This window comes from Priapulus caudatus, unplaced genomic scaffold, assembly GCF_000485595.1.
Source record: "Priapulus caudatus unplaced genomic scaffold, Priapulus_caudatus-5.0.1 Scaffold142, whole genome shotgun sequence".
NCBI lineage: Eukaryota > Metazoa > Priapulida > Priapulimorpha > Priapulimorphida > Priapulidae > Priapulus > Priapulus caudatus.
Genome location: NW_014577203.1, coordinates 330168 through 339403, shown reverse-complemented (window position 1 = coordinate 339403; position 9236 = coordinate 330168). Strand labels below are relative to the sequence as shown.

Genomic DNA, 9236 nt, shown 5'->3' with positions numbered 1-9236 from the left:
TGTGCGTGTGTGGGTGTTCTGTCGGGGGTGCAGCGCGCGTACTTCGAAAAAAGGCAAGGCCCAGTAAATCTACGTTTGTTTACAAACACGTGAAAGTACATTCACTCAATACTACAATCTAAAAGCGCTTTAGGCAGCGATAATAGGCGATATATACCTTCAACCCAACGTGCTTGACAGACTACAGGCGTGTTAAGCAAACGAATAAATACCTAAAACGTATTTGACTACGTGAATACGACTCGGCTAGAATGGACTAAGCTGCTACGGATGTTTAAACATGCACACGGTCTGCAAGCATGTTTGCTAAACGATATTTGCTAATCGATTGCTAAACGATTGCTAAACTATTGCTAAACGATGTTTGCTAAACGTATTTGCCGAACGTATTTGCCAGTCGTATTCAATCTTTAAAAGCAGGTATTCCCCTGTCCGCCATTCTACAGCTGATGCCCGATTTGTAGATATTCGATGAATCTTACATAATATATTGAATATAATTGGTCCGTGAAATGCCCGTGATACAATTCAAACAGGATAGCGGACGACAGCGGAAATTTGCTGGACCACGTGATTATAACGGACCCATTAAATCGATTAGAATTTTTTTTTACATAGACATATCTATCACATTATAACATCTATCGATCTATCTATCTATCTATCTATCTATCTATCTATCTATCTATCTATCTATCTATCTATCTATCTATCTATCTATCTATCTATCTATCTATCTATCTATATATATATCCACCCATCTATCGATCAAGCGATCGTTCTATATATATTTTTTTTTCTTTAATATAGATTTATTTAGGTATTTATTTATTTTACAAGGTAATCTCTTTAATAATGCGGTAGAGCTATATACCACCCTAACTCATACAGTATATACGTACCGCAGATAATGACCATGGCGGGCAGGGAGGGTGGCTTCCCATACGGGGCTACGGTTGAATCGATCTGCTGCGGTGACATACGATCTATTGACTGTCGATCGATGACTACCACCTGCTTGGTCGCATTCGTCCGTTGTTCACCTGCTGTTTCAACGCGTCCAAAACAAATACATGTAGTAGCGAGATCTCCCCCTCCAATGCGTGCACATATACTAGACGATATCCTGCTTCTCCCCCTCCAATGCGTGCACATATACTACACAGATATCTACGCTTCATCCCGGCCTCCATGGCGTGCACGATATACTCGCACGATATCCGCGCTTCATTCCTCCCCCTCCATGCGTGCCATATACTAGCACGATATCCCGCCTTCATCCTCCCTTCCATGCGTGCACAATATCCTTAGACGAATAGTCCCGCCTTTTCATCCTCCCCTCATGCCGTGCACATATACTAGCACGATATCCCCTTCATCCCCCTACCATGCTGCACATATACTAGCAGCGATATCCTGCCTTCATCCCCATCCATGCTGCACATTATAAGCACACGATATCCGCCTTCATCCTCGCCCCCTCCATGCTGTGCATCATATTACTAGCACGATACCGCTTCATCCCCTCCATGCGTGCACAGTATACTAGCACGATATCCGCTTCATCCCCCCCTCCATGCGTGCACATATACTAGCACGATAATCCCGCCTTCCGATCTCTCCCCCTCCATGCGTGCCACATATTACTAGCAGATTACCCCTTCATCCTCCTCCCTTCATTCGTCTACATAATACTAGCACCGATATCCCGCTTCATCCTCCGCTCCATGAGTGCACATATACTAGTACACATATCCAACCTTCCATCCCCGCTCGCATCCGCTCGCCACCATATTATAGCTGGATGATCCGCGCCTTCCCCCCTCTCCATGTCGTGCACGATATACTAGCACGATATCCCGCCTTCATACCTCCCACGTCCATGCGTGCACATATACTAGCACGAATAATCCGCCCTCATCTCCCCCATCCATGCATGCACATATCACTAGACCGATATCCGCTTCATCCTCCCCCTCCATGCGTGCATCATATACTAGCACGCACTAATCCCCGCTTCATCCTCCCCCCCTCATCGTCACATATACTAGCACGATATCCGCCTTCATCTCCCCCCCTCCATGCGTGGCACGATATACTAGCACGATATCTCCGCCTTCAATCCCCCCCACCCTCTCATGCGTGCGCACATATACTAGCAGCGATATCCCCGCCTTCATCCCCCCTCCATGCACTGCACATATACTAAGCACGATTCCCACCTTCAATCCCTCCCACCCTCCATGCGTGCACATATATTAGCACGACGTATCCAACCTTCATTCTCCCTCCATGCGTGCACATATACTAGCACGATTTCCCGCTTCATCCTCCCCCCTCCATGCGTGCCATATACTAGCACGATATCCCCCTTCTTTTCCCCCGCTCCATGCGTGCACATATACTAGCACGATATCCGCCGCTTCAATTCCCCCCTCATGCATGCACGTACTATCTAGCACGACTATCCACCTTTATTCCCCCACCTGCCCACGCGCGTGTGCCACCACCGGACTCTCACTCATTATTACCTCCGCCAGAGGGCTTGGTCGGGGTTATCGTTTTCACCGGCGTGTGTCTTGAGTGTTGTTTGTGTGGTTTGTGGGTTTGTGGTTTGTTGAACATGCACGTTTCAGTTCACTTCCGCTAGGTGCGCCTGGCTGTAGACCTTACAAACAGCCAACCCACAGGCTAAGAGGCAACACACAGTCCCCCCCACCTGCACGCTCGCTAACCGGATCCAATTAACTATTTTATTTACATTAATTTAATTAATTATTTTTCCACTTAATTATTAATTATTGATTATAAAATAATTCACATTGAGAGAATTCAGCTGCCTTGCTGAAGGTCTGTCTCTCGCAGTGGCTCTAGTTANTTATTCGCAGATAATAGTCTCAGACAAAAGTTGCAGATATTGGTCGCAGATATTAGTGCAATGCGCGATGTCTCGATTTCGAAATATTTTTTCTCGAATTCAGTTTAATAGATAAATAATTAATAATCAATCATAAATAAATTCTCGACGCATAAATTAACACATAATTTCATTTAATTATTTAATCGAGTTTTTGCGATTATACGACCGAAATATCTCGCGTTCGCGACGATAGCTGTACTGACAGCGGCGTCACATTCGCCGCGACCTTCGACGCGACCTTCGCCGTAACCATCGTTGTGACCTTCGCCGTGACCTTCGCCGTGACATGACTTTTGCTTCGCTTTTCTCGCGCGCGCAGCCTTTGCTCGCGTGTTCTTTTTATCATTATTATTATCCTTTATTAAGAATGAATTATTCACGTGTGGGCGCATGATTCGATCTAGGGCGGGCGTACATTATTTATACCGCGCTTACTGTAACGCGGGATACCCGCTTCCTACAACATGCATGCAAATCAAAGCAGCCAATCAGAGGAGCCCAAAACTCTGCAATGGATTTAACGTGTAGGAAAACAAAACTCGCTGCCGGCGTAACCAGCCACCACAGCCACCACCGCCGCGCCAGTACTCGACCCTTACTTGTAACACCGCCTGCGTTAAGTCAAAGCCGATACGTCAAAGTTACGGCCCACATTCGCATTGGGTTGCTATATAATGCAAATTTTAACCGAGAAATGAAGCGTAACATTTATGCAATGGACATCGTACATATTCTTTTCCAAAGGCGACTCACACTCGCCCTGCGTTGCTATATATGTAATGCAAATTTTAAACGAGAAATTAAGCTTAACATTTATTCAATGGAGTTACTACGGCTAACATCCTGAGAATTCTCACAAACCCTGGATACCATTCTACACAGGGATGCAGCTATTACATAGTTCATCATGATATACAGGCCGGCACTCTAACAAGGCATCTAAACCATTCCTCACGATCATTCGCTACTTAGATGTCCACGCTACCGGTAACATAATAATTCTACATACAGGATGCCGCTATTTACGTGCGTGCCCGTGTCTTGATAAGCGTATTACTTTCTAGATGATACATTTATCAACTTTCAACACCTATAAAGAATGCTATCTCCGCCCGTTGGCCGCGCAACGTTTCGCGGCCAAACTCGCGCTCACGCTGCCCAGCTATTCCTTCGGAGACGCCTGAATGAGGAGCTGTTATAGTAGACGCTGGGTAGCACGATTGGGTTACTTTCAGTCCACTAATCTCACACCAGTCGCGGATTACCCCGTCCGGCTCACAATTGCTGGCCGGTGCCTGCTCAGCCTGCCCCCCTCGCTCAGCCAGCTAAGAACCGCAGATTCGGCCTCGTACCTCCAGATCTCGCTCGGTCTCACTCATTCTTCCGCACACGCATTACCTTTACTCGCCCCCATTTCCGCCTCTCACACCGCCCTTACCACCGACTTTTTTCTCAGTGCTCGTGTCCGTTACCCCCACCCCGGGCGCTATATCCCCGCCGCCTTCCCAGGTATTTCTGCCCATACTCCCCTCACCCGCGCTGCGCGTTTAGGCCGTGCAGAGACACATCGTGGTTGCCTATATCATATAGTGCAGCAGGGTGAGCTTGATGGCACAGCAGCTCTCAGCCGAGCTTCTGTGACGAAGCCAGCAGCTGCAGTGCAGCAGCGGCTTCGCAGCACCGCCACAAGTAAGCAGTACGCACGGCAGCGCAGTCTCAGTAGCACCAGCAACTGAGTTTGAGCGTAGTAGCCCAGCAGCAGCCAGCAGCCCGGTTAGCAGCAGACGACGACAGGACGGATGCACCGTAAAAGTTCGCGGGCCAGGTCCGGGACCGGCTGCGTTCAGAGGGCGCTACAACCTCGACCCACCCGCCCTCACCTACGATCACAATCGTCTCACGCAGGGAACGTCCTGGTGACGTCATCGACAGGGCCCAGTGGCCGCATTGGCAATAACACAATCTCATCTCGATGTGTCCCGGGTGTCGCGCGTGTTTGTAGTGTTGTTCTTTATCGGTGTCTTGATGTCGTGCGTCCGCCGCCGATTCTGCCCTTAGTCACGGAGAAATAGAGACAAGAGTTGGCACGCAGGGGGATGAAAGTAAAGACGAGCGGGACGTTTAGAACGAGCCGCTGACGTGGGCGTGCGTGTTTTCTCCCGCCGTGCGTGGCATAGAAACAGCAGAGAGAGAGTGCACAGCGTGACTGAGAGAGAGAGAAAACAGAGAGAGAGTAGAGAGCGACGCGCTGCGCGATTATCGCCCCGTTGAAGTGGAGGCCCCACCGCGTGAATCGCGAGCCTCTCCCGTCTATGCCTTCGCCCCCCTACTCGAGTAGTGCTCAATGAGAGAGGCGAGAGAAGGGAGAGAGCGAAGAGAGTCAATGATTGGTGATGAGAAGCGCGGCACTTTCATCCGATCTAACTCAGCGCCAGTGCACCTACAAGCCGCTCGGCCCCTCGAGTTCATTAGCAACTTCGGTACCGACACTGATGATCGACTCTTCTTGCAGAGAGTCAGAGACATGAGAGAGAGAGAGAGAGAAGCGACGGTCTACTGAGAGAGGAGNTGCTGCATCTGTACGGCGCTACGAGTTTGGCGCGCGCCCAGTTTAATCACCCAGATATCCCTAGATTTATGGCAGTCCAGAGTGTGTATAAGCGTAGTGTATCTAAATTGCCTAATGACCTCAGTTCTAAGCATGTGTAGAATTGGCTATGGCTGGCACCACAGTTTTCAGTGCAGCAGTGATATAACTATTTACTGTTTGCAGGTTTTGACTCAAAAACAAACTGACTCAAAAGCAAATCGTGCCTTTACGTGATAAATCGGTATGACTACCGCCCAGACCACCGCGGGTGGGACGGCGCACACGCAAGGGCAGCGCGCGCCCGCACATCCCACGCGTAACTTTCCAGTAGATCGTACATCGTACCGGTATCTCTAGGCAATCCGATGGGTGGGCGAAGTGAGCGTCAAGGTCCAGCTAGTCAACGTTTGATATGTTACATACCTCAACTAGAAGCTTGTGTTGACCCACCATGCTATTACTGTTACCAATTGCTTGCTCTCGTTGCGTTGTGGGGCAGACTCTTAAGTGAGTGCAAACCCTTCAACTGCAGCACAGGTCAATTGCAGTACACGCAGAAGAGTTGAATGGCTGAAATAAATAGACATTGAAACAAAAAGACTATGATCAGATTGTAGATTAATCGATCACATTGAATACCGTAACACAAAGCTATCAACATACCATAAACTTTGACCATAATTTGGTATCAGCTTTAGATCAGCTTAGAAAGACTACAAAGTTTTGATTACCTTGCCAATCTTATACTGGGGAAAGTCTTTTTTCCATATCTCTATCATATATTCATATGAGATGTGGTCCTTGATATTCTTCTGTTCCATCTCATCTTTGTACTGCTTCCACAAGCTCAGTTTTGTATAGCAGTAGGGCAGATAAATAGTATCATCATTTGGCATGTAATCACCCATCCTTTTAAAAGTTTCTGCCATCCACGCATTTGCTTCTGTTGTTTTCCTTCTGCATTTTCCCTTGCCAACATTTCCATGAATTACGGTGACTAGTGGTGTGTCATTTCTTACCCTCCTCAAGCATGTTGATGAGTTAACGTAATTGAAGATTCATAAAATTGAGAGAAAGCTGATCATTATACGCTAGAATAGTCAGCAGTTCTGACCGTTATGTGTTCATGCGCATTCCAGTTACAATAATGGCTATAACCAGTAAATAACCCTGCAGTTTTAGATCTATTGTTTGACGGCCAGTTTCGCCCCGCTATTTACGGGTCTATGTAGCATCACAGGCACAATCTATTCAGTCAAGTTTTGAAAGCATTGTTTAAACAGCGATCATTACCAGGCTGCTGACGCAGCCGATTCGGGTCATTCTCGCACCTGCAACAACTACTAGTGTAACGGGATTGCCGGTCTTATGCCAATCGGCTCATAAGGAGGTCATCAAAATGCTGGAGGAAGATGGATTTGCGACAGAGATCGCATACGTATATTACAGCAGACGGCCAGTAAAAGGTGAGATGTTCTGACAGCAAAACATGTTATAAAGCTATCGATATTGAAATCTACTTTAAAGCAAAGAAGAATTTTTTTGTATGAGATATATATATATATATATGAACAATTTTTCTGCTAACACGTACCTTTTAGCAAAGTCATCCTCTGTGTCAATATAACGGTTTATACAATTGATTGCAACGATTCGGCAAGGTGCAATTAAAGTTGTGTTAATAACAAAATATAGATAGCAGCAGCTATAAAACAGCTTTGAACCAGCTCTTTAGGTAGTCCATAACAAATTCTATGATTTGTTCATTGTGTAGAGCAAAACCGACAGTAACAAAACTAACCCCGAATACAAACAATAGAAATTTAATTGCTATATTATTTTATTTTAAGGAAATCAAAGCCTCAGGAATATGCTCCAGCATATAGTGGTTGGCCAGTGGCATACAGGAAAGCAGGAGAGGTGAAGCAACCTTGGAAATTTTAGAGGTGCAGCAATTGGGAATTTTACCAATAACTGATAAAATAGCATACAAAAAACTTATGCTACTTCAATACATAATCAAGTTAGACAACAATAGATTAATGAAGAAAGTATTTATTCAGCAGATCAAAGAGGAAGGAAGAAACTGGGCAAATGAAATATTAATAATCCTAGAGGAGTACGAACTAGAAATCTCATTTACAGCCATAGGATTAAAACCAAAAAGAGCCTGGAAAAAACAAGTCAAAGATGCCATACTAAAACGAGTAATTAAAAGAGACAAATTGAAAACTAGAGGCAAAACAAAAATGAACATGATAAACATTGAAACATACGGATTAAAGGAATATATGAAAGAATTATCATTTACCGATTCGTGTTTTGCATTTAAATGCAAAACATGCATGATTGATCTGAAAGGATACTTTAAAAATAATTTTAGCAATGATAAGTGTAATAGATGTAATAAGGATATGAAAGAAGATATGGAACATTTATATAATTGTGATAGTTATAAAATATATAAGGAGGGACAACAAATAGATAACTGGAAAAGGGACAGCCATGCAATATTAAAACCAGCATTAGAATATGTAAGGAAAATTCTGGCGATTCGTGAAACTAACATTTAGAAAATTAGAGGCGACGTTTACCCTTTTGTTTTCTAGATAATCCCCGCACTCGTTGATTCGGGTGCCTTGTGAAATACAAGTGAGGGCGCCAAGATACAAGATACAAGATACAAAACCTTGTTCAGCCCCATGGAAATGTCTTCCTAGCAGACATGGTAGAGAGACCAGAGAGAGACGAAGACGGAGACATTGTCAACGCAGAACAGAGACCAGAAAACCTTTATGCAGCAATAATAGAAGCGTATAGTCATGAGAACGACACCGTGATCGATGCTTGCTCTGGGACAGGTATATAAGTACATTGCTCACCATATAATATGTCATAAAGAAGGAAAGGAAGAAACGAAGTCATTTTGTCTAATACAAGATTAAATTATCATTTGGCTTTCGTTTACGTACTTATGCATGATACTTCTTTTAAAAGACGATAATATGAAATCTCAATTCCCAATTAATAAAAATTTGGTTTTAAGAGTGCAATGTTACAATAAATTTTTCAGAAAAAAACATCCTTTAATAAATAGTGAAATATATTTTTACAGGTACGGGGATAACAGCGGCTATGAGATTGAAGAGAAATTGTGTTGCAGTAGAAAACGATATAAAGCAGGTCGAAGCCATCAAGAGGAGACTAATACGCCTACAGTGTAACTTGTAAATGCTGTTTTGGGAAAAAATTGTAGTCACGCTAATTTTGCCTATTTGGAACCCATTTTTAACATTAAACAGAAAAAAACTTTGATATATGTTTAACAGTGATTTTGTATATAAAAAGTTGTATATAAATAGTTTACTGTAATTTCATGTTTTTGTGTATGTCGCTCATTGTGTAAATAGTGCATAAAAGTAGTCCTTTTTAAACGTTTGCAAACAAAAATATCTCTGTCTTATGAAGGTTATACTTGGACTAGTAATGCATTGCATTTCAAGTGTTTAGATAATAAAAACATTATTATCGGTATTGCTAATAAGCTGTGATTTAATTCAACCTGTACACGTATTAGTTTTTCTGAATAAGCCACACGTACAGTAATAATTATTTACATGTAACGGACTACTAACCGTGTCTCAAGTGTGTAATACATGAGCTATGATTTAAACTTTTAGGCGAATATTAACTTTTACTACATTGGTATATTCAAGGGTGTTTAAC

General features: G+C 43.9%; 1 long non-coding RNA gene across 1 annotated transcript; it reads left to right on the top strand.

Annotated features, from left to right (window-relative positions):
• Nucleotides 1-8280: 8280 nt before the first annotated feature.
• Nucleotides 8281-9008, top strand: LOC106806103. The gene is made up of 2 exons (XR_001393500.1): nt 8281-8371; nt 8626-9008. It is a non-coding gene; the product is annotated as an uncharacterized LOC106806103 (long non-coding RNA).
• The last annotated feature ends 228 nt before the right edge of the window (nt 9009-9236 follow it).